Here is a 23,599-nt window from a genome sequence, read left to right on the forward strand (position 1 = left end):
ATTAGCAGGGTGTGGTGGTGCGAACCTGTAATTCCAGCTACTGGGGTGGCTGAGACAGAAGAATAATTTGAACCCAGGAAGCGGAGGTTGCGGTGAGGTGAGATCACACCATTGCACTCCAACTGAGGCAAAAATAGCAAAATTCCATCTCAAAGAAAAAACAAAAAGATGAAAAGAGCAAGGATACACTGGTACAGTGGCGGAAAAAAAGAAGAAGAAGAAGAAAAAAGAGCAAGGAATACAATTTTATATATATATCAGGTTACCTTCTGTGTAAGAAAATAGAGATGGTAAAGTAACAGATTTATATTTATGCTTACAAGAAGAAACTTTGGAAAAGACACAAGAAACTGACAGAAGTGATTGTGGGATGGGGGGAAGAGTGGGAACAAGACAGTACACTGGAAATGCGTTATATTGCTCAATTTTTGAACCATTGTAAATATCTTGCTTATCATTTAAGACATTGTTATCAAGCAGCACACATTGCTACACATGGCAGAACAATATGAAGACTAAATAAAGATCATGCTGGCAAAGATTTTGAAGGGTTTCTTGGAGTGGTGGCCTATGATCTGTCTGGCTGTAAAGACTGATTTAGAAAGGTGGAGAAGGCCAGGTGCGGTGGCGCACACCTGCAATCCCAGCACTTTGGGAGAACGAAGCAGGCAGATGGCAGAGTGCAGTGGCACGTGCCTGTAGTCCCAGTTACTCGGGAAGCTCAGGTGGGAGGATCACTTAAGCCCAGGAGGTTGAGGGTGCAGTAGCCATGTTCATGCCACTGCACTCAAGCCTGAGTGACAGAGTGAGACCTTGTCTCAAAAATAAATAAATAAAATAAAAAAACAAAAAATAGAAAGGTAGAGAATTAGGATTGTTTTAGGGAAGGGGTCCCAATCCAGATGCCGAGAGAGGGTTCTTGGATCTTGTGCAAGAAAGAATTCAGGGTGAATCCACAGTGCAAGGCAAAAGCAAGTTTATTAGGAGGTAAAGTGGTGAAAGAACAGCTACTCCGTAGACAGAGTAGGGCATTGCCCAAGTACGAGGAGGAACGAAACTACCCCAGGGACAATACTTGTTTGTATACAGGATGAAAAAGATCATGGGGTGATGTGCTCTGCTACAAGGAGTTGTGATAAAGGATTAATTTTCTTAATTACTATATTTTGTGAGAATTGATACTAGTATTATTATTATTATTTTGAGACAGAGTCTCGCTGTGTTGCCCAGGCTGGAGTGCAATAGCACGATCTCAGCTCACTGCAACCTCCGACTCCTGGGTTCAAGCAATTCTCCTGCCTCAGCCTCCCAAGTAGCTGGGACTACCGGCATCTACCACCATGCCTGGCTAATTTTTGTATTTTTAGTAGAGATGGGGTTTCACTGTGTTGGCCAGGCTAGTCTTGAACTCCATTTTTTTTTTGTTTTGTTTTTTTATCTACTGGTACCATTGTACTGTATTATGGTCTTGAACTCCTGACCTCATGATCTGCCCTCCTCGGCCTCCCAAAGTGCTGGGATTACAGGCTTGAGCCACTGAGCCCGGCGGTCATTATTATCTTTAAAGCAAAATTGGAAATTCTTTTGTTCTCAAGATATTGGGATATTAGAACACTCCCGAGTCTGGGTCTGTTTAGTAAACATTAACAACCTGTTCCCTTAACTGTAAACATCTAGAGGCTAGAAATACCTAACATTATGGGAATGCAGCCCAGTAAACCCCAGCCTCATTTTCCTAGCCCTCACTCAAGGTGGAGTCGCTCTGATTCTAATGCCTCTGGCAGTGGGGGGCCTTCTAGGTTTTCGGATTCAGATAAACAGTGACAGGGTGTGGTGGCTCATGCCTATAATCCCAGCACTTTGGGAGGCTGAAGTGGGTGGATCACGAGGTCAGGAGCTGCAGATGATCCTGGCCAACATGGAGAAACCCCATCTACTAAAGATACAGAAATCAGTTGACTGTGGTGGTGCGCGCTTATAGTCCTAGCTACTCTTGAGGCTGAGACAGAAGAAATCACTTGAGCCTGGGAGGCGGAGGTTGCAGTGAGCCCAGATAGCACTTCTGCACTCCAGACTGGAGGACAGAACAAAACAAAACAAAGGGGTAACATGAACAAAAGCCCAGGGGTATGAAGGCTTATTATTTAATTGAATGAAATATTTCTTCCCAGGACAGTTACTCAAACTCACTAAGGAATAAAAGAGTTGAGATTTTACTTTTGTCTCTTTGGGACTGTGACAAAATGAGTCTGGTTTCCCAGTCTCTGCTCAATTATAAAAGGTAATTTATGTTGCTCCTTATATACTGTTGATATGCCAGCCTCAGATTTGGCAGAGCTGTCTCGTCTCTTATTTATCTTTGAGAAAAATTCCCAAGTAAATGCAGTTACTTATGCCACAAAAATCAAGTCCTAATATGTTTTAGAATGGGATTTACCAGAAAATTCAAATGATTTACCTTGATTTTTTTTCTTTTTAATTAGAGACTAGGTCTTGCTATGTTTCCCCGGCTGGCCTTGAACTCCTGGGCTCAAGCGATCCTCCCACCTCAGCCTCTTGAGTAGCTGGGACCACAGGCGTGTGCCACTGCACCTGGCCTCAACTTGATTTTTTCTTTTTTAAGACAAGGACTCACTTTGTTACCCAGGCTAGAATGCAGTGGCATGAACACAGCTCACTGCAGCCTCGAACACCCAGGCTCAAGTGAGCCTCCTGCCTCAGCCCTCTAAGTAACTGGGACTGCAGGTGTGTGCCACCATGCCCTGCTAATTTTTTTTTTTTTTTTTTTTTAAAGACAGGGTCTCGCTATTTTGCCCAGGCTGGCCTTGAACTCCTGGGCTCAACCAATCTGTCCACTTCCACCTCCCAAACTGCTGGGATTGCAGGCACAAGCCACCATGCCCAGTGATTCAACTCGATTCTTGGACTTTTTAACCTTAGTCAGAAGTGGGACCAGTAGGACTGAACTGAAAGACTCAGGTATAAAAATCTGTTTAAGTCTTCAAGTCAGTAGCATGTGCCTTAGTTCTATTTCTTACTTTTACATCTCTGATTTGAATTGTGCTATCCCTTCTGGCTGAGCGTGGACCCTGAGAAAAGCAGCTGAATATTAGAGCAGGTAATTCCTGATGACAGAATGAAGGAAAGTCAACCTTGTTTTTAACCAAATCTCATGAAGTTGCTCAATAATTCTAAGATGACTCATCTTAGTGCTTTAAGATCACATTAACCCTGCTGCCTTGAAAACAGGGCTTAAAGGAAGAGGATCCAATTATATTAAAAATCTCTTTTACTCTCGCTGACATGCACGCACACACGCACGCACGCACACGCGCACGCACACGCGCACGCACCCACGCACGCACCCACGCACGCACGCACCCACGCACAACAACCATCTCTGTAGAGAGCAAGGGGAACCTCGAAGCTTTGAGGGAAATATGACAACTGTTTACATGGTTGTACTGGAAGGTAAGACTATAGATGATTTTTCTTTTTGCTTTTAACTTTTTTCACATTTCTCATTTTTAAAAAAATATGAAGCCTGAGCACGATGCCTCACCTCTGTAATCCCAGCATTATGGGAGGCCATGGCAGGTGGATCACCTGAGATCAGGAGTTCAAGACCAGCCTGACCAACACGGAGAAACATCATCTCTACTAAAAATACAAAAATTAGCCAGGCATCGTGGTACATGCCCATAATCCCAGCTACTCAGGAGGCTGAGGCAGGAAAATTGCTTGAACTCGGGAGGCAGAGGTTGCAATGAGCTCAGATTACACCACTGCACTCTAGGCTGGGTGGCAGAACAAGACTGTGTCTCAAAAACGGAAAAAAAGGCAGGGTCTTGCTGTGTTGCCCAGGCTGGTCCTGAACTCCTGGGCTCAAGTCATCCTCCCACTTCGGCCTCCCAAAGTTGTAGGATTACAGGCATGAGCTACCTTGCCTGCCCTACTTCAAACTTTGTTAAATAAACACAAACTCCTTTTATTGTAAAAACAGAGAACAAAAACAACTAAAGCAGGTATCTAAAAACAGACTTTGGTAGAGCAAGACCAGGCATGCAGCTCGTGTCTCTCTTAGTTCATCTTCCAGGAAGGCCTGAGTGAGCCTGTTGCTGCTGCCCGTGTGTCATTTTGATACTTAGGCATCTACTTTGAAGCCTTTATATGGTCAGCTCTGGAGAAAGAGAAATGGGTGCCCAACATTCCATTTAATAAGTTAGCCTGAATGCACGTGAGCGCTTCTGCAGCTCCTGTTGCCACCCCAAGATCAGCTTTGGGCCAGGCTCAGCACTTGCTTCCATCCCCTGGCCACCTCTTCTAAAACAAATAAACAAATTCAACTCCATCAGCCATCCTGAGTAATGCAGCATTAACTGACTTTTCTTTGGGAAAGTGAGACAAGGTACTCATAACATACGGTACAATTTCCCTAAGGATACCCACAAACACTTTTTTTTTTTCTTTTTTTGAGATGGAGTCTTACTCTGTCACCCAGGCTGGATGTAGTGGGGTGATCTCGACTCACTGCAGTCTCTGCCTCCTGGGTTCAAGCGATTCACCTGCCTCAGCCTCCTGAGTAGCTGGGACTACAGGCACGTGCCACCACGCCCAGCTAATTTTTGTATTTTTAGTAGAGACGGGGTTTCACCATGTTGGCCAGGATGACCTCCATTTCTTGACCCCGTGATCCGCCCGCCTCAGCCTCCCAAAGTGCTGGGATTACAGGCGTGAGCCACCGCACCCGACCACCTGCAAACACTTCTGCCTGTCCCTCCAAGTCCCTCTTAGTGGCTGCTGCATGCCCTTCTTCTTCCCCAAACTGTCTCAAGTGGCCCCTTGAGCCTGACATTGTTCTCTTCTACCTTCACTGGCACATGCCACTCTTTAAAAAGAGTTAGTGGAGAGAGATCCAAGATGGCTGATCACTAGCAGCTCGGGCACGTAGCTCCCAGTGAAAGCGCAAAGAACGAGAGGACGCCACACTTTCAGACGAATATTTGTAGCTCACGGACCAGGAGATTCCCAGCGGAGGAGCCCCACGGGTCGCCAGTGCGACTCTTGTGGCCGGCGTGGCGGTTTTGCTGGTGCCTTAGCATGCCAGTTTTTGGTGCAGAGTCCGGATATTCCCGGGCAGAAAAGCACCATCAATCTTAACACCGCTGTTTTGGCCGGCGCAGTGGATTGCTCAGTTTTCGGCGCTGGGAATCAAAAAGTTGGACGTCCGCTCAGAGACCTAGTTAGAAAGTCGGTAATTACAAAGACGACAGATGGATAAATATATAATCAAGGGAAGAAAGCAGCCTAAAAAGGCAGAGAACACTCAAAATCAGAATGCCTCTCCCTCTACAGGGGATCGCAATTCCTCATCAGTAATGGAACAAGGCTTAATGGAGAACGAGTGTGTTCCAGTAACAGAAGCAGGTTTCAAAATGTGGGTGATGAGAAACTTCTGTGAATTAAAAGAACTTGTTCTAACGCAATGCAAAGAAACTAAGAACCTTAAAAAAAGGTTTGACGAAATGCTAACGAGAATGGACAATTTAGAGAGGAATATAAGTGAATTGATGGAGCTGAAAAGCACCACACGAGAACTTCGCGAAGCATGCACAAGCTTAAGCAGTCGAATTGATCAAGCAGAAGAAAGGATATCAGAAGTCGAGGACCAGCTCAGTGAAATGAAACGAGAAGACAAGATTGGAGAAAAAAGGATAAAAAGGAATGAGCAAAGTCTCCAGGAAATATGGGACTATGTGAAAAGACCTAATCTACGTTTGATAGGTGTACCTGAATGTGAGGAAGAGAATGAATCCAAGTTGGAAAATACTCTTCAGGATATCATTCAGGAAAACTTTCCCACCCTAGCAAGGCAAGGTAATATTCAACTCCAGGTAATACAGAGAACACCACAAAGATATTCTTCAAGAAGACCAACCCCAAGGCACATAATTGCCAGATTTATTAGGGTTGAAATGAAGGAGAAAATACTAAGGGCAGCCAGAGAGAAAGGTCAGGTTACCCATAAAGGGAAATCTATCAGACTTACAGCGGATCTCTCAGCAGAAACCCTACAAGCCAGAAAAGAGTGGGGACCAATATTTAACATCCTTAAAGAAAAGAACTTTCAACCCAGAATTTCCTATCCAGCCAAACTAAGCTTTATGAGCGAAGGAAAAATTAAATCCTTTGCGAACAAACAAGCACTTAGAGAGTTCACCACCACCAGGCCTGCTTTACAAGAGCTTCTGAAAGAAGCACTATACATATAAAGGAACAACCAATATCAGCCTTTCCAAAAATATATCAAAAAGCAAAGAACATTAATACAGCGAAAAATTTACATCAACTAATGGGCAAAACAGCCAGCTAGCATCAAACGCCAGTATTAAAGTTATATATATTTTAATTGAATAAAAAGCCAAAACCCATCGGTATGCTGCATCCAGACCCATCTTACATGCAGCGATACACAAAGACTCAAAGAGAAGGAGGAAGATTTACCAACCAGAGAGTAAAAATAAACAAATAAACAAAAAGCAGGAGATGCAATTCTCGCCTCTGATAAAGTAGACTTTAAAGCAACAAAGATCAAAAGAGGCAAAGAAGGACATTGCATAATGGTAAAAGGATCAATGTAACAAGAATAGCTAAAGATTCTATAGATCAACGAGATAGAAAATTAACAAGGATATTCAAGATTTGAACTCAGACCCGGAACAAGTAAACTTAATAAACATTTATAGAACTCTCCACTTCAAATACACAAAACATACATTACCACCTCACACCTATTCCAAAGGTGACTATATAATTGGAAGTAAATCACTCCTCAGTAATCGCATAGCATTTCATAGGTTTAAATGAAATATTGGTTGGCTGTTTGTTTGTTATCTTCTTCCCTTATTCCTTCCTGACTACATCATTAAGTAAAATTATCAGTATAAAAGAGGTTTTCAATACCCATTATTAAATTGCATTCCAGCCTGGGCAAGAAAGCAATACTCCCATTCTCTCTCCCTCTTTCTTTTCCTTTTTCCTCCTCCCCATTCTCTCTCTTTCTTTCTCTTCCTTTTTCCTCCTCCCCATTCTCTTTCTTTCTCTTCCTTTTTCCTCCTCCCCATTCTCTCTCTTTCTTTCTCTTCCTTTTTCCTCCTCCCCATTCTCTAAAAAAAAAAAAAAAAAAAAAAAAAAAAAAAAAAAAAAGAGTTAGTGATCCTTTTGTAGTTAGTTCATAAGTGTGATGATTGTGGTTTCATGCTTATGCGTGAGACATGGGTGGGCCTCCCTCAAACCTTGTTATGATGGCCCAGTAACCATCTGACATGGAAAAAAATAAAAGAAAGTTGGATTGTCAGCCAAATTTCAACCACCTCATTTTTTTTTTTTTTGAGATCGAGTCTTGCTCTGTTGCCCACGCTGGAGTGCAGTGGCATCATCTCAGCTTGCTGCAACCTCTGCCCCTTGGGGTCGAGTGATTCTCCCACCTCAGCCTTCCAAGTAGCTGGAACTATAGGCACGTGCCACAATACCTGGCTAATATTTTTGTATTTTTAGTAGAGATGGGGTTTTGCCATGTTGTTCAGGCTGGTCTCAAACTCCTGACCTCAGGTGATCTACCCACCTCAGCTTCCCAAAGTGCTGGGATTACAGGTATGAGCCACCGTGCCTGGCCCAAACACCTCATCTTTTTCAGGCAAGCCTTCAAGGCCCATAGTTCAATTGTATTAAGTTTTTAAAATTTTTTCTAGAGATGGGGTTTCACCATGTTGGCCAGGATGGTCTCAATCTCCTGACCTAGTGATCCACCTACCTCAGCCTCCCAAAGTGCTGGGATTACAGGCGTGAGTCACCATACTTGGCTAATTGCATTAAGTTTAATGGTCCCTGAAAGGTGGACAGAAGTCTTATATTTGATTTTATGCCCTCAGTACAGATCAGACAACTAGTATAGGGTTCATGCAAAAAACATGGTCATAGGATGTGCCCTATAAGATCTAACCACTCTTAGGGACCAAAATAGGGCAGAGTGGGACAGATGTGAGGTGATACAGCATGCAGTTTCAGCTGGGTCACGCTCTAAGCCATTTGAGCTGTGAAGGTTTGTCTCTTAGAAGATTGTGGGGTAGGTCACGGGGTACTAGAGGCCTTGACGAGAGTGCAAAGCGAGGCCTAAACACCACATGTCTAAATATTTTAAAGTTATAAGTAAAGCTCACAAATCATTCAACGCAATATGTTCTGTCCTCCTACCTTGACAAAAATACCTTTAGAACAACCTGGAAGTCCAAGTTGGAATTTTAAATTCTTGGATGTCTTAGAATCTCTTGCTGGACCATGGTGGCATGGGAAGAGCCAGCCCCAGCTTTGGCCCTCATCCTGCATCCTTTTTTCTTTCTTCCCACTCCTCACTCCAGCCCTTCTTGCATCAGCATAGAACTCTTGCAGTCCCATATGGACTTCTCAGCCCATAAATCCAGCTTCCTCATAACACTCTTTGTTGATCCCTTAAGGTTGGGGTGTGCACACCAGCGTCTGGGTCACCCTGAGAAGGACTGATCTTAAAACGTTTGCACTGGGTTTGGAGATAAGCTTGGGGATATTTGGGCAGAGATTCTGGAGTTCCATGCGTTATCCAAAAAAGGGAGGAGAATGTCAAACAGTCCATTTCTAATTTGTAATCTTTAAAGGCTCTCTCCGAGATGATATGAGGAAATTCCAGGTTCAGGGACTCAAATTGTCTACTACAACTTGAGGAAATTCCAGGTTCCAATTCCAGTGGAAATCTTCTTGGAGAGGGAGCTATTTATTGATTGTCAGTGCTGCCAGAAGGTAGGGGGATGGATTTCATAACTTCTAGAGGACACTTGTTCCACCTCCTCCTCTGCTAAACAGGGTCTTTGGGAGAAGCTTAGTAGCTTATGGTCCCTTCACTCTTAGTGCCCTTTGGCCAGCTCCTGACATGAAGCAAAGGCCCCTGTGTTTCTTGAAGCTTTCTGCCCTCTCAGGTATGAGGACTAAGTGGGAGGATCTTTAAAGGCAGAGCATGTCTGCAGGAATCTTTAGTCTCTCTGATTAGGTCAAAAATAATCTTTCCTGATCCCCAGGCTGGAAGGCAGAGTATGAATAAAAGGAGGACCAAAGGCTTGGAGAAGAGCCACCGTTCATTCTATCTCTGCATTCATGGTTCAGGTGCTGTCAGTCATTCTGGGAGGTGGGCAGAACAACTGTGTCACTCAAAGCCTTCTGGCCCCTCTCAGATAGTGTAGGCCCATCCAGGAGCTCTGCAGGCCATGAGTTCAGAGTGGGAAGGGATGTGAGAGGGGCATAGGAGCTGGACATGATATCTTGTGGTGAGATGTGGTGCTGCAGTCTCTTCTATTTCTTGACTCAGGCTGGGAGGGAGATAAGTATGCACCCAAACCAGGGAAGATATCAAGCCTCACCTACCCAACCTTATAGACCAGGATCTAAAACTCTGCAATGAAGGCTGACTCCGTATGATCTCAGCATGCCCTTAAAGATCGTAAATGAAAATTCCAGAGAGGGAAACACACACACACACACACACACACGCACACGCGTGCACACACACATACACACACACACGCTGCCTTACCTTAATACCTCCTCTACAGAAAAAAAAAAAGGTTTCAGGGCAGGACAGTGAGTGAGATGTCACAGAGAGTTCATAACCTGATCTTTCTCTGGAGTCTGCTCTTCTTGTTACCAAAAACCACAGTTAGGTTTTGAAATAAAGGTCATTCATTTGATAGTTTGCTCTGCTACCTGCATTTTCATTTCAAAAGCAAAGCCACTAAGAAGCGCTGTTGGAGTTTGGAAGGATAAATGACATAACATCTGAATATTATGAGTTGAACAAAATGGAGCCCAGGAGGCCTCGTTTCTGTTGGGTTCTCATAATATCATCCTTAGGGAGCTGTAGTTCATCCTGACCCTTAGACGTGGAGACTGCGCAGTCTTTCCACTAGTGAGAGAAGGGGCGTTGTAGGGCTAAGGAAGGTGTAAGGGGATGGCAGGGGGTGGGGGACAATGAGCAGTGCTCTATTGATGGTACCAGGAAACAATAATGAAGAGAAGCCTTGAGGAGGTTAACCCAGGGCCTTCTTACTAGAACCTAACCTCCAGGATCCATTTTGCTTCTACAATACTTAGACCCAACATGACTCATGGGAGAAGATGCCCTTGATAACTGCCTCCTTGAGTTTAGCCTGCACTCTGTAACATCTCTCTCTGGGTTGGGCGTGGTGGCTCACGCCTGTAATCCAAGCACTTTGGAGGCCAAGGCGGGCAAATCACCTGAGGTTGGGAGTTCATGACCAGTCTGACCAACATGGTGAAACCCCATCTTTAAAAAAAAAAAAGAAAGAAAAGGAAAAAAAAACAAACACACAAAAAACAAACAAACAAACAAACAAAAATCTCTCTCTCTGAGAAGCCCTTGACTGTGGATATTGTAAATCACACAAAATCACAAAACAAGAGTCAATCCTAGCTTGAGTTTACAAGAAGATAAAAATTGGCATCCATGTATGATAGCCAGATAAAATATTGCACACCTGTATTTTTATTGCTAAATTTGGCAACCCCACATCCATGTCCCTAAATCTTCAATCCTCTGTGATTTCTTTAGCAACGAAAGCCACTTAATGTGTGGGAATGTAAACTCAAGGACACCTGAGGTCTTAGGGAGATGTCTGACGAGACCACACAAAATAACGAAAATTAAAAACTCTCATAAAAAACTTGAGAATCGGCCAGGTGCAGTGGCTCATGCCTGTAATCCCAGCACTTTGGGAGGCCGAGGCGGGTGGATCACTTGAGGTTGGGAGTTCGAGACCAGCCTGACCAAATGGAGAAACCTTGTCTTTACTAAAAATACAAAAATTAGCCATGCATGGTGGCACATGCCTGTAATCCCAGTTACTCAGGAGGCTGAGGCAGGAGAATCACTTGAACCCAGGAGGCAGAGCTTGCGGTGAGCCGAGATGGCACCATTGCACTACAGTCTAGGCAGTAGGAGTGAAATTCTGTCTCAAAAAAAACAAAAAAAAACCCCAAAAAACAAAAAACCTTGAGAGTCTCTTCCATTGAGTAAACTTTTCTCATTGGGGAGACTTTGGTGTCTTCCTTCCTTTGGTATTCTTTCTTCCAAAATACTTGTTTTGACTACCAATCAATAAAGGAAAGCCATTGAAACCCACAGGAAATAGCACCCCCTCGATGAGGACCTACTATTTGCTGAAACATGGCGGCATGTTAGATGCTTTATGTGCCTGATTTTATTTCATCCTCACTATATTATTGATGATGATTTTTTTTTCTTTAATGTAAAGATGACAAATCCAAGGTTTAGAAATGATACACAACTTGCTCCGGGTCACAAACCTGGTAAGTAGAAGAGCCAGGATGATGGTGATAATAATGGTGGTGATGGCTGGGCATGGTGGCTTACGCCTGTAATCCCAGCACTTTGAGAGGCCAAGGCAGTTGGATCACCTGGGGTCGGGAGTTCAAGACCAGCCTGACCAACATGGAGAAACCCTGTCTCTGTGAAAAATACAAAATTAGCCAGGTGTAATGGTGCATGCCTGTAATCCCAGCTCCTCAGGAGATTGAGGCAGGAGAATTGCTTGAGGCAGGAGGATTGCTTGAGCCCGGGAGGTGGGGGTTGAGGTGAGCCGAGATTGTGCCAATGTACTCCAGCCTGGGCAACAAAAGTGAAACTCCGTCCCCCCCGCAAAAAAAAATGGTGATGATGATGAACACAGCTCACATTGGTTGAGAATACATTATGAGTCGACCCGTGTGCTGAGCGTGCTACATGCATTAACTCATTCAATTACCACAAATGCCTTTTTGGACTGGTACTCTCATTAACTCCATTTTAAAGAAGAGGAAACATAGTCACTCTTGGTCTGCTGACTCCCAACCACAGACTCTACTATTAGCCATGCTCCTTGGATTGTACCTCTCCACCCACTGGGTCCTGACGTCCTCCTCCCACTCCTCCTACTGCAGGTTGCTGAAGCTGTTTGTAGACTCAGCTGCTTTCTAAAACGCTAACCTCGCAACTGGCTGATTGGCTCTTGGGATTTAGCGCGTGGTAAAGCCTCGGCAAGCAGATGTCAGGTTGACCAAGGTCCCTATCTTAAATGTTAAAAATTTAGTGTTTCAGGCCTTGAAAATAACTCTGACAAGTTTTATGCAAATTACTCCTAAGAGCTGACACATAGCCAATAAAACAGCCTCAACAAAAACCACCTCAATCTTACTCTAGGAAGCTCTTGGCTTTTGCTAACCACAATCTTAGAGAAGTTTCCAACTAGTCAGAGGTGAGTGAAGCTTCATACTAATACAGCAAGTCTGGTTTCTTTCTTTCCTTTTTTTTTTTTTTGTTGTGGGCTCACTCAAAAATGCAGAAATGGCTGGATGGTTGATGCCTTATCCTATTTTTTATTTTTATTTTTAGAGATGAGATCTCTCTCTGTTGCCCAGGCTGGTGTGTACTGGAGCGATCTCGGTTCACTGCAGCTTCTGGCTCCTGGGTTCAAGTGATTTTTGTGCCTCAGCCTCCAGAGTAGCTGGGGTTACAGGTATGTGCCACCGTGCCCGGATAATTTTTGTATTTTCAGTAGAGATGGGGTTTCACTTTATTGGCCAGGCTGGTCTCGAACTCCTGACCTCAGATGATCTGCCCACGTTGGCCTCCCAAAGTGTTGGGATTACAGGTGTGAGCCACCACATCTGACCTATTTATCTTATTTTGTATTTTTATTTTTAGAGATGAGATCTCACTCTGTTGCCCAGGCAGTGGAGTGCATTGGCTCAATAATAGCTCCCTGAAGCCTCCTGACTCAAGCTATCCTCTTACCTCAGCTGCTCAAGTAGCTGGGACTACAGTTGTGCGTCATTGTGACCGGCTAATTTTTAATATATTTTTACAGACAGGGTCTTCTTTCTGTGTTGCCCAGGCTACTCAAACTCCTGGGCTCAAGTGATCCAACCCCTCTCAGCCTCCCAAAGCTCTAGGATTACAGGCATGATCCGCTGTGACTAGCCTGGTTTTTTTCTAATGGTGCTGATGACACAGATCCTTTTTGGTTGACGCCCTCGTCACCCGCCCCCGCATAGTTCCCATGCAAGTGCAAGGTTGGAGAGATAAATGGTGGAATGAAGACAAAACTTCCACCCTCCCTCTTTCTCCTTGTTACCCTGTGCGATATAATTTCCCCCAAACCCAAAGAAAGGGAATAAAACTCGCTCCAAACATCTCAAAGCCTCTCATCTCTTTTTGACTTTTCCTGGTTACATTTCTTTCACTCATTCTTGTCTCTGTCTTCAAGAGATGATTCTGCTGGGCCTGGGAGTGTCTGGTGGACTCACTGCCCAGGGCCTCTCCTTCCGCTTCCAGAGTGAGTGCATCAGAGGGCAGTAGGGAGGAGGCCGAGCAATCTGTCCACCTCAGGCTTCCAAAGTGCTGGGATTATGGGCATGAGCCGCAGCGCCCAGCCTGGACTTTCACTGGCTTAAGCCAGCAGAGGCTGTAATAATAACTCTTCTTGAAAGAAAAATGCTCAACAATCGAAATGAGCAGCTAATTTGCCATGTAATATTCAATCTTATTCTTTTCCAGCTCCAAAACCACAGTCATATGCCAGAGCTTAGAACAAGAAAGAATCTTTTGCTTAGGGTTACTGCCAAGGAACTCCACAAAGTAGCCTCACTCCCTGGAGTATGTCTACAAGGGATTATGCAAGTGTACCCTCTAGTGCAGGAATCAGATTACTCAACTGGTCAATATTTATTCGTGTACAGTCATCAGAGAAGTAATGTAAAATAAATGAGAGTCTAAGTAAGAATACTGCGGGAGCCCAAATAAAATGACTTCTCTCCTTTAATCTGTATGAAACTTTCTTTCTCCCGTGCCACTGATTGTACACAAATTACTCTGGTTAACAACCTTCTACCCAGCAGGCTCCAGGAATCACAGGACCAATGTGTCAGGGATCTCCTTTTCGCATAGACTCTGGACTGGGATTCTTTCCATTGTAGGCCCCTTCTTTCTTTCCTTCCTTCCTTCTTTCCCTCTCTCTCTCTTTCTCCCTTTCTTTCTTTCTTTCTTTCTTTCTCTCCCCCTTCCCCTCTGTCCCCTTCCTATCCTCCTTCTCATCCTCCTCCCCTCCATCTCTTCCTCCTCCATCTCCTTCTCCTTTTTCTCCTTCTCTTCTCTTCCCGCCTCCTCCTCCTTCTCCTCCCTCCTTCCTCCTCCTCTTCCTCTTCCCTTTGTCTTCTTCCTCCTCCTCCTTCTTCTTCCTTTTCTTCTTTTCCTTTTTTAGACAGGGTCTCACTCTGTTGCCCAGGCTGCAATACAATGTGAAATCACAGCTCACTGCCGCATCAACCTCTCCAGGCTTAGGAAATCCTCCCACCTCAGCTTCTCGAGTAGGAGGGACTATAGTTACTCAGCACCATGCCAGACTAATTTTTGTAGAAACAGGGTTTCCCCATGTTTCCCAGGCTGGTCTTCAAATCCTGGGTTTAAGTGATCCTCCCACCTCAGCCTCCCAAAGTGCTGGGATTACAGGCATGAGCCACCATGCCCAGCTCCATGTGGCCTTCTAAGGGAAGGATTATGTTTATAGGAGAGAAGAATTGTACGTAAAGGAGGATCCCAGCAAGAACTCTGCATTCAAGGTGCTTCTCATACTTTCAGTTAACACTAAACATTTTGGGGGTGCTTATTATGTGCCAGACACTATGGTAGGTACTAGGAACACAATGCTCTTTTCTTCTCCCCGTGAATCCCAGTTTCTTTCTGTGGTCAGTGCTAGTTGCTTTCTGGGGAAATCTAAACTCCCAGTCTGCTAAAAATTCTTGCACATTCGCTTCATTTCTTTCCTTTAGTACACATGTTGGTTTATAATTTTACATTCACTGGGTATTTCATTAGTATCTCTATTGATGCATTTTTAGTTGATGATCCTTCCAGCTAAAGGGCTACAAAGGTTTCAGACTAATTCTGGAAACATTTTCTCTTTGCATATTTAAAGGGAAAGTGATCTTTTCTAATGTTTGCAGATAAGAGGAATGTTTGAATTTAGAGTCCTAAAGGAGTATTATTTTTATAATGACTTTGTTGTTTCCAAGTTAATGTTTACAATTTAATAAATCTCTCGATGACTGCAGACAAGTATGGCTGTTTGGTAGTATTCAGAAACATCACAGTAATGGCAGTTTTTTAAATTAGTGTGTAGTCCTCAATAATTATATGTGAAATTGCTGTCAAACCAGTAAAACTGCATTTATGCACCCATTGTTTTCAGGATTGTTGGTAACCTGGGCATATTTTCCCCAAATAACTTTGCCTTCTTGCGTCACAAAGCCCAATTTGCTCACATTTTCCTCATGACAGTACCTTTGGTAATAACACTCAAAGTTGTATACAGTGGAGATGAGGGATTCTTCTTCTTCTTGTTTTTTTTTTTGAGACAGAGTTTTGCTCCTGAAATGCATTGGCGTGATCTCAGCTCACAGCACCCTCCACCTCTCGAGTTTCAAGCAAATCTCCTGCCTCACCCTCCCAAGTAGCTGGGATTACAGGCATGTGCCACCAAGCCCAGCTAATATTGTATTTTTAGCAGAGACAGGATTTCTTTATGTTGGTCAGGCTGGTCTCAAACTTCTGACCTCAGGTGATCCGCTGCATCAGCCTACCAAAGTGCTGGGATTACAGGCATGAGCCACCACGCTGGTGGGATTCTTCTTTACACCACCTATTGGTAGGTAAAAGGTGGCTTTTAATTCAGGATGTGTTACATGGGCTTTCTTGAAACGCAAGCCCGTTGCCCTGATGAATCTTTCATATTTAGGTGGTTTTCTTTTAAAGCCATCTCCAACAGAGCAGACTTTTGTAACCATCCTCTTCCATGTCTTCTTCTTTCTCTTTCCTGTTTGAGTAACTTTTAATACTTTTGTTTCTGTTGAAGGTGGAGAACATCCGTGCCTGAAAGGGAAACACCAAGTCAATGAATTTGGTCAGCCGATCTAGGTGAGTGCAGCCACACTGCAGAGGTAGAATCTGTAGGACCTGGCAAGTGGTGGAATGTCACAATTCACTACATTAGGCAGAGACACTTCCCATTTTACCCCTTTCTCTTTCAGTTTCTGCTTAATCATATTGGAAAGTACTTCAGCTCGAGATTGTCTCTCTCTGTCCAGCAGATAGGCAGGTCCTGCTCCCTGTGGAGTCTCTTCATCATTCCTTTGTTTGGTGTTTCTCTTTTCATGCATCTTGATAGTCTTTCTGATTTGTATTTTCTCAGCATGGCGCTGTTTATGGTAAAGCTTAGCCTTCAGACCAATCATTTTCGTTGCCTTCTTTGAACGTTCACGAGCTTCTCAACTTTCCCTCTTTCTCTTTTTCTCGTGGTAATTCAAACGGTATCTATAGTTTTACAGTGTAATTCAATATATTCACTCTGTGGCATATTGATGGCCGCAGAGCCACCAGAAGCAGCCCCTGGAGTGCGAAAACCCTCTCAGTTTTCGGGTCTCGGAGACCCATGGTCGACGCCGTGCAGGCTGCGACTGGCAAGTGGCTTTGTGTTAACTTTGCTATTGCTTTATACTGCTGTAAAGTAATAAACCCAAATTTCTCTCCCACATGTTACTGATCAGCCATGGATAGTCAGGAGGATGCCCTAGTTTTGGGGGACACTATTTTAATATTCCTTAACACCCCTTAACTGTTTTGCACATCCAAAACATTTCTGTCTCCAACTCCAGCAAGGATCTGAGGGTCCAGGACCTTAGGAAAGCTGCCTGCAGACAGGTGGAGGGGTAAGGACGTGTGGGACGAGAAGGGTCAGCTTGCATTCTTCTGCCTCCCACACCCCTACGTTTAGGAACAAGCCTCATACCTATTATACTCACCATGAGTTACAAACTAGTGGCTCACAGGCCAAGTTAGTCCCTTAGATGTGCTTGGCTTGGCTAGAAGGATATTTAAAATTATTATTATTATTTCATTTTCATTTTGAGGCAGGGTGTCTCCCTGTCTTCCAGGATGGAGTGCTGTGGCTTGATTTTGGCTCATGCAACCTCTGCCTCCCGAGTTCAAGCGTTTCTCCTGCCCCAGCCTCCTGAGTAGCTGGGATTACAAGCGTGTGCCAACCTGGCTAATTTTTTTTCTTTTTTCTTTTTTTGTATTTTTAGTAGAGATGGGGTTTCACCATGCAGCCCGGCTCGTGTCAAACTCCTAGCCTCAAGTGATCCATCTGCCTTGGCCTCCCAAACTGTTGGGATTGCAGGTGTGAGCCACCACACCTGGCCTCTATCCTTTTAAAATGTGCTTTAATAGCATTTTAAAATTGTGTTCATAGGGGTCTTATATATATTCTTTGTCAGGTAAAATTTGAGTTATTATGGTTGTTGTTACTACAGTGAACTGAGTCTTAATTGTTACTGCATTTTCTTTTCTTTTCTTTTTTTTTAAGACAGAGTCTCACCCTGTCACCCAGGCTAAGCAGTGGCGCAATTTCAGCTTGCTGCAACCTCTGCGTCCCAGGTTCAAGCGATTCTCTTGCCTCATCCTTCTGAGTAGCTGGGATTATAGGCACGAGCCACCACGCCTGGCTAATTTTCATATTTTTAGTAAAGACGGGGTTTTACCATGTTGGTCACCCTGGTCTTGAACTCCTGACCTCGTGATCCACCTGTCTTAGCTTCCCAAAGTGCTGGGTTTACAGGTGTGAACCACCGTGCCTGGCCTGTTATTGCATTTTCTAGTGGGTTATTGCTGATATAGAGGAACATGACTGATTTATGTAGGTTCTGGGTCATTTAGTTCATGCGTCTATAATTTCTCTGCCTGAGCCACTGTTTTTACCTCATGCTCCATCAGAGGTCTCTGATAGTTTCAGGATATCCAGAGAAATCCATTCATTTACCCATGTCTTCACTGAACATTTATTGAGAACTTCTGTTATGAAGTGTGCTACCCCCAACCCCCCACATTGAGACGTTGACGCTCTAAAACCCAATATGGCTGCATTTGGAGATCCAGCTATTAAAGAGGAAATTAAGGTTAAATGAGGTTGTAAGATTGGAGTCCTAATTAGATAGGACTACTGTTCTTAAAACAGGAGAAAGACATCTGAGCTCCCCCAAGCCCCAAGCATAGACAGAGAAAAGGCCACACAAGGACACAGTGAGAAGGTGGCTGTCTGTAAGCAGACGAGAGGGGCCTCACCAGAGCCTAATCCTGCTGGCACCTTGGTCTTGGACTTCCAGCCTCTAGAACTGTGAGAAAATACACTCGTGTTGCTGAAGACACCCTGACAGTGCGCTTTGTTATGGCAGCCCGAGCAGATGCGTATAGCCTCTCGGTGCCCTAGTTCTTCTGGTTATTTTATGGAAGCGTATCTCTGGCCAGAAAGCCTTACCTAGGGTCTTTTTTCAATTCAGGCAGTGGAGATCTGGTTAGAGTTGAAGAGATGTTTTAAGAAAACAAAGAAACAGATTTAGCATTCATGGCGCAAAGGGAGGTCATTGATTTCTTTTCTGTTAAAACACTTTAAATTGCAAATTCCCTCCAAACCTTATTAAACATCTTTTTTTTCAGTGTTTTCAAGATGCAGTGTCAGAGAATTGATGGGGACGGAATTGTTTCTAAAAGTAAACCTCCACAAACCAACCCATTGATTCTCAGGGCAAAAAAGGAGAGGGAGACATATCCATGTACGAGGCCTAAATAGGAAAGAGAAGATCCAGCAGGAAGAGAAAACAGGAGGAGAGATCCATCTCCTCATTCCGGCAATTCAGAGTCCATAGCCCATATTCCTTCCCACTTAGACAAGGCCGTGAGACTTTCTCCGGTAAAGGGGCTGCTTTGGTGTGGAATCCTGTAGTAGTTTGATGAGAAAGTTCCTATATATTCTTTGATTTTCTTAGAGACAGGGTCTTGCTCTATTGCCCAGGCTGGATCCAGTGGAGCAACGGTAGCTCACTGTACCCTCCAACTCCTGGGCTCAGTCAATCCTCCCACCTCAACCTCCTGACTGACAACACGTACACACCTCTACACTCACCTCATTTGTGTAGTTTTTGTAGCGATGGAGTCTCACTATGTTGCCCAGACTGGCCTCCAGCACTTGGCCTCAACTGGTCCTCCTACCTTGGCCTCCCAAAGTGCCGGGATTGCAGGCGTTAGCCACCATGCCCAGCCCATATTCTTCACAACAGCTGGAATAACCTTAACCTCGCACCCTGTTCAAAACTCTTCCAGCTCCGCCCTCAACGTACACCGCGCTGCCTCTCTGTAGCCGCCCGCGGAGCGTCACGGCCGGCCCGGGCCCCCGCCCGCCTCCCTCCTAGCGACACTCGGTGTCCGGCGCCGGCGAGGCCGAGGAGCTGCACTACCCGCAGGGCGAGCACCGCAGCGACTACGACCGTGAGGCGCTGCTGGGCGTCCAGGAAGAGGTGGATGAATATGTTAAACTCGGCCACGAAGAGCAGCAAAAAAGACCGCAGGCGATCATAAAGAAAATCGACTTGTCATGCCTGTAATCCCAGCACTTTGTGAGGCCGAGGCGGGTGGATCATGAGGTCAAGAGATCGAGACCATCCTGGTCAACAAGGTGAAACCCCGTCTCTACTAAAAATACAAAAATTAGCTGGGCACGGTGGCACGTGCCTGTAGTCCCAGCTACTCGGGAGGCTGAGGCAGGAGAATTGCCTGAACCCAGGAGGCGGAGGTTGCGGTGAGCCGAGATCGTGCCATTGCACTCCGGCCTGGGTAACAAGAGCGAAACTCCGTCTCGGAAAAAAAAAAAAAAAAAAAAAAAGAAAATCGACTTGGACCCAGATGGCTTTCTCACTGAAAGTGAACTCAGTTCATGGATTCAGATGTCTTTTAAGCATTATGCTATGCAAGAAGCAAAACAGCAGTTTGTTGAATATGATAAAAACAACAATGGTGCTGTTACATGGGATGAATACAACATTCAGATGTCTGATCGTGTGATTGACTTTGATGAGAACACGGTTCTGGATGATGCAGAAGAGGAGTCCTTCAGGCAGCTTCACTTAAAGGACAAGACGCGATTTGAAAAAGCTAACCAGGATTCAGGTCCCGGTTTGAGTCTTGAAGAATTTATTGCTTTTGAGCATCCTGAAGAACTTGATTATATGACGGAATTTGTCATTCAAGAAGCTTTAGAAGAACATGACAAGAGTGGTGATGGATTTGTTAGTTTGGAAGAATTTCTTCGTGATTACAGGCAGATCCAACTGCAAATGAAGATCCAGAATGGATACTTGTTGAGAAAGACAGACTCGTGAATGATTATGACAGATAACGATGGCAGGCTTGATCCCGAGAGCTGTTATCTTGGGTAGTACCTAACAATCAGGGCATTGCACAAGAGGAGGCTCTTCATCTGATTGGTGAAATGGATTTGAATGGTGACAAAAAGCTCTCTGAAGAAGAGATTCTGGAAGACCAGGACTTGTTTCTTTTTTTTTTTTTTTTTTTTTTTTTTACAGGGAAATATGTTATGGTTGGAGGTGAACTGTTGTAGATTTATAAAAGCCATAGATAATAGTAGTAATGGCTTATTAACTTCAAAGTATTTTTCTTTTCTTTTTTTTTTTAAAGAGAAAGAGAGAGAGAATAGGAAGGAGGAAAAAGGAAGAGAAAGAGAGAGAGAGAATGGGGAGGAGGGAGAAGGAAAAGAAAGAGGGAGAGAGAATGGGAGTATTGCTTTCTTGCCCAGGCTAGAATGCAATTTAGTAACGGGTATTGAAAACCTCTTTTATACTGATAATTATACTTAATGATGTAGTCAGGAAGGAATAAGGGAAGAAGATAACAAACAAACAGCCAACCAATATTTAATTTAAACCTATGAAATGCTATGCGATTACTGAGGAGTGATTTACTTCCAATTATATAGTCACCTTTGGAATAGGTGTGAGGTGGTAATGTATGTTTTGTGTATTTGAAGTGGAGAGTTCTATAAATGTTTATTAAGTTTACTTGTTCCGGGTCTGAGTTCAAGTTCTGAATATCCTTGTTAATTTTCTATCTCGTTGATCTATAGAATCGTTAGCTCTTCTTGTTGCATTGACCCTTTTGCCATTATGTAATGTCATTCCTCGCCTCTTTTGATCTTTGTTGCTTTAAAGTCTACTTTATCAGAGGCAAGAATTGCATCTCCTGCTTTTTGTTTATTATTTTATTTTTACTCTCTGTTTGATTAGTAAATCTTCCTCCTTCTCTCTGAGTCTTTGTGTATTGTTGCATGTAAGATGGGCCCGGATGCAGCATACCGATGGGTTTTGGCTTTTTATCCAATTAAAATATATATAGGTTTAATACCGGCGTTTGATGCTAGCTGGCTGTTTTGCCCATTAGTTGATGTAAATTTTTTATTGTGTTAAAGTTCTTTGCTTTCTGATATATTTTTGGAAAGGCTGATATTGGTTGTTCCTTTATATGTATAGTGCTTCTTTCAGAAGCTCTTGTAAAGCAGGCCTGGTGGTGGTGAACTCTCTAAGTACTTGTTTGTTCGCAAAAGATTTAATTTTTCCTTCGCTCATAAAGCTTAGTTTGGCTGGATAGGAAATTCTGGGTTGAAAGTTCTTTTCTTTAAGGATGTTAAATATTGGTCCCCACTCTTTTCTGGCTTGTAGGGTTTCTGCTGAGAGATCTGCTGTAAGTCTGATAGGTTTCCCTTTATGGGTAACCTGACCTTTCTCTCTGGCTGCCCTTAGTAATTTCTCCTTCATTTCAACCCTAATAAATCTGGCAATTATGTGCCTTGGGGTTGGTCTTCTTGATGAATATCTTTGTGGTGTTCTCTGTATTACCTGGAGTTGAATATTACCCTGCCTTGCCAGGTTGGGAAAATTTTCCTGAATGATATCCTGAAGAGTATTTTCCAACTTGGATTCATTCTCTTCATCACATTCAGGTACACCTATCAAACGTAAATTAGGTCTTTTCACATAGTCCCATATTTCCTGGAGACTTTGCTCATTCCTTTTCATCCTTTTTTCTGCATTCTTGTCTTCTCGTTTCATTTCACTGAGCTGGTCCTCGACTTCTGATATCCTTCCTTCTGCTTGATCAATTTGACTGTTTAAACTTGTGCATGCTTCGCGAAGTTCTCGTGTTGTGTTTTTCAGCTCCATCAATTCACTTATATTCTTCTCTAAATTGTCCATTCTCGTTAACATTTCGTCAAACCTTTTTTCAAGGTTCTTAGTTTCTTTGCATTGGGTTAGAACAAGTTCTTTTAATTCACAGAAGTTTCTTATCACCCACGTTTTGAAACCTGCTTCTGTTATTGGAACACACGTGTAATCTATTAAGCCTTGTTCCGTTACTAATGAGGAATTGCAATCCCCTGTAGAGGGAGAGGCATTCTGATTTTGAGTATTCTCTACCTTTTTACGCTGGTTTCTTCCCTTCATTATATATTTGTCCGTCTGTCGTCTTTATAATTACCGACTTTCTAACTGGGTCTCTGACGTCCAACTTGTTGATTCCCTGCGCCGAAATCTGAGCAATCCACTGAGCCGGCCACAACAGCGGTGTTAAGATTGATGGTGCTTTTCTGCTCGGGAATCTCCAGACTCTGCACCAAGAACTGGCGTGCTAAGGCACCAGCAAAACCGCCACGCCGGCCACAAGAGCCGCCCTGGCGACCCGTGGAGCTCCTCCACTGGGAATCTCCTGGTCCGTGAGCAACTAATATTCGTCTGAAAGTGTGGCGTCCTCTCGTTCTTTGCGTTTCACTGGGAGGTAAGTGCCCGAGCTGCTAATCATCAGCCATCTTGGATCTCTCTCCGACCAGGACTTGTTTCTTACCGGTGAAGCCACAGATTATGGGAGACACCAAGTCCATCTCAGTAGAGTACTGGATCCTTTCATAATTTGTTACCAGCTTTACTTTTGTGATAAAATATTGATGTTGTATTTTACACTCTTAAATCTTACCACAGTCAGAATTACCTTAATGTAGATTATAATTTTGGTCTTTTAGGAAAAAAAAAACAACAAAAACCTGATATTTATTTCAAAATCTATTGAAGAAACAAAACATTAATATTGTGCCATATGACAACAAAGTCTTTCCTAAATACTCCATCTGTATTGTGGAATATTTGAGTTCTATTTCCATACTTGAAGAAACGGAGGATTTTAGAGATGCCTGAACAATATTATTTAAGTAGTATGTGATTGAACTATCAATTTTTGTGTGTGTTCTAAGTAGATTTAATTTGAGAACTGACAGGACAATGTTTGTAGGTTTAGCATTTTGTTTAAAAACCTTTAAAGGAAACTTTAGAAGGACTTAGACCTCACATATTAATGTTGAGAAGTTCTGCTTAATTTTGAAATGGTTTCTATAAAGGGTTTTATTGTATGAAATAGAACTTTATATTTTTGCATATATGTATAGATAGTAATTATATTTAATGTATAACTATAGCATTATGGTGAGTGGAATTTGACATTGTCCAAACCTTTTTCATTTTTGAGTGATTAAAAATGAAATGTCCCATCAAA

General features: G+C 43.5%; 3 pseudogenes; 2 read left to right on the forward strand and 1 right to left on the reverse strand.

The window, feature by feature from the left end:
- Window positions 1–7,215: 7,215 nt before the first annotated feature.
- On the forward strand, window positions 7,216–7,326 carry LOC135268730 (small nucleolar RNA U13; annotated as a pseudogene).
- Window positions 7,327–15,306: 7,980 nt separating this feature from the next.
- On the reverse strand, window positions 15,307–16,511 carry LOC105710667 (ribosome biogenesis protein NSA2 homolog; annotated as a pseudogene).
- A 75-nt stretch (window positions 16,512–16,586) lies between these two features.
- LOC105710611 (reticulocalbin-2-like) overlaps window positions 16,587–23,599 on the forward strand; it is a 36,067-nt pseudogene continuing 29,054 nt past the window's right edge.

This window comes from Aotus nancymaae, unplaced genomic scaffold (genome assembly GCF_030222135.1).
Source record: "Aotus nancymaae isolate 86718 unplaced genomic scaffold, 86718_ANA_hifiasm-v0.15.2.pri h1tg000041l, whole genome shotgun sequence".
In the NCBI taxonomy this organism is placed as follows: domain Eukaryota; kingdom Metazoa; phylum Chordata; class Mammalia; order Primates; family Aotidae; genus Aotus; species Aotus nancymaae.